Source organism: Chaetura pelagica, unplaced genomic scaffold (assembly GCF_000747805.2).
Source record: "Chaetura pelagica isolate M959 unplaced genomic scaffold, ChaPel_1.0 scaffold367, whole genome shotgun sequence".
Lineage (NCBI taxonomy): Eukaryota > Metazoa > Chordata > Aves > Apodiformes > Apodidae > Chaetura > Chaetura pelagica.
This window is the reverse complement of record NW_009953955.1, coordinates 32427-34972: the sequence shown is the minus strand read 5'-3', so window position 1 is coordinate 34972 and position 2546 is coordinate 32427.

Sequence of the window (2546 nt, the reverse complement as noted above, 5' to 3'; positions counted from 1 at the left end):
CTGTGAGAGTGACAGAGCCCTGGGCCAGGCTGCCCAGAGAGGCTGTGGAGTCTCCTTCTCTGGAGACATTCCAACCCCCCTGGCCACGTTCCTGTGTGATGTGCTCTGGGTGCCCCTGCTCTGGCAGGGGGGGTTAGACTGGATGGTCTTTCCAGGTCCCTCCCAACCCCTGGGATTCTGTGATTCTGTACGTAGCCTCTGAAAGGTGAAAAACCTCCTAATTAGGTCCTAAATAAAGAATGCTACTTAGAGGGCTTCCCTGAGCCTACAATTCCTCTATGATGAAGAAGCAACCATCTCAAAATTTTCTCTTCTTGCTATTTCTTGTGAAGAATGAACTGTAGCTGTATAGAGAGTACACTGCTACCTGAACAAGGGCTGAATCTTAATACAGAGGAGAGAAAGAGAGACAGTCTGGCAACAGTCACTGAAATCCTTGTTACATTTATCGAAGGCAAAGCCTTCTCTGGTCAACTCTTTACATAGAAAAATAACATATTACTAGAAAATATCAGCCCAGAGAATCAGTGGTACACAGTCAGTGTACAGAGATCCATCAAGTAATGAGCAGGAGCTCAAGACACTGCTTATCCAGTAACAGATGGTTCTATTCTGAGGAAATAAGTAATATAAGACTGCAATTTTCTGTCTCATATTTGAATCTAGATGAGAAGAGGAAGGCATGTTGAATGAAAATTGCCCCTTACAGGATCCAATCTGCCTGGTCATTTTAAGACACCAGGTAACAGTTGGGACACAGCTTTATATAGCTTCTTGACTACATATAAGACAAAAATACAACCATGTAACAGAGGTGACAGTCTTATACTCACTATCTACACATCCAAAATCAGAATAGCAATAGTGTTGAATTTGCTTTCTTTTTCCTAAACTGTATATTTATTTATCTATTTTTGGAAATACAATGAAACATCAGAACAATCTGCACGTGGCAGAAATCCATGTCACCACAGCATAGATTGCTGAATGGCAGCAAACTGGCTGCCAGCCCTTCAAAATCAACATGTGCACCCTCTGCAAGGGGCTCATCTCTTCTGGCCTAATTTTCTGGAAGATGCCTAAAAAAAGGGACAGCACAACTTGAAGTAAACTCTTTGTCCTGTCTATGGGATGGAACAACAACAACAAAAAAGATGGACAGGATTTTGCCTGTGGGGAAATATTGTGCTCAGCAACACAAAAAGAAAACTTCTGGCAGCTAGACAGACATCAGCAAAGTGATGTTACAAAGATGACAGCCAACTGCACCCTGTAATTGCTAGGCCATCACAGAACATAATTTCTCTGGGTTATTTAAAGCATACAAAATGCAACTAACAGAGAGTTTTTCAAGATGCTGATGAAATAGCATTTGTTCCTTTCAAAGCTTCATTGACAAGACAGGAATACTTCATGCTGGGAAGGCTGCCACTATGAGAGCATGGCATCCCAGAAGTGTAAAAATCCCTTTTCTGGATCTGCAGACCTGTCACGTACCAAGCTTTGAAATTCATGACAGTTTATGGGGTGTGGTTGTGGGTTGTTGGGTTTCTTTTGCTTTGTTTTCTTTTTAAGAAACAGAATTGTTGTAGGATTTTAAACCTAGGATTAAAAAAAAATGATGCTCTTTACAAAAGACCCAGAGCTCTGACTGTTGTGAGTTTTGATGAAGAAAGAAGATGCTTTCCTGTCAGGCTGATACAGGATCATTATTTTCAAGGGTTTTACCTAGAAAGAAGAAAACTACTAGAACAAAACAAAAATGATTTAAGCTATTTAAATATGTCAATTGTTAGAATGAGTTTTTCAAAGGTTACAGTAGCTCCTTGAGTCAGACTGGAATTACAAGGGAATTTGAGCTGTGTGTTGTCACCAATTTGGATGAGTATCTCTTACTCAAAATGTCCATAATGCCTGGAACTTACTTGTAATGGGTCTAAAGATCTTCAAAGGAACTAGATCAACTTACATCAATGAGCATGTTAACTATTTACTGTGTATGTGGGCACCTATCATTCATAAAGCAGTGGAAATGCCCACATTTGAAATGAGACAGAAGACAGTGGGTATTCCCAGGAAACAGTCCTATCTAATATATTTGCTGTCCTATTTTTTCAATCTCCAGGCTTGCAAAAAGGTGACAAAACCACAAAAATGTGTGACAGAATACCAAGAAAAGAGAAGGGAGTGACTACTTTGCTGTGTGTCACGACACAATACACAGGTTATTTTCAAAGGGGCAGTTTTTACCTTTACTAAATAAACTTATTTCAAACCACTTTCCTTCACTGAGCAGTGACTCAGTCTCCAATCTGCCTGTACCTTCCTGATCTCTTCAGGTCACAGCAATGCTGGCAGGTTACCAAGAGTATCAGCCAGCTGAGGAGTGCTGTGTGCTCATATTAAAATACTATTTTTCAAATAGTTTGCCACGTGAAGGTGAGCACATTGGGCCAGGCAAAGGAAGCACTGGCAGAGGCATTCCCTTTGAGAGGATACCAAAATAGAGCCTCTGCATTTAACTTCTAATAAATACACTTTCCCTA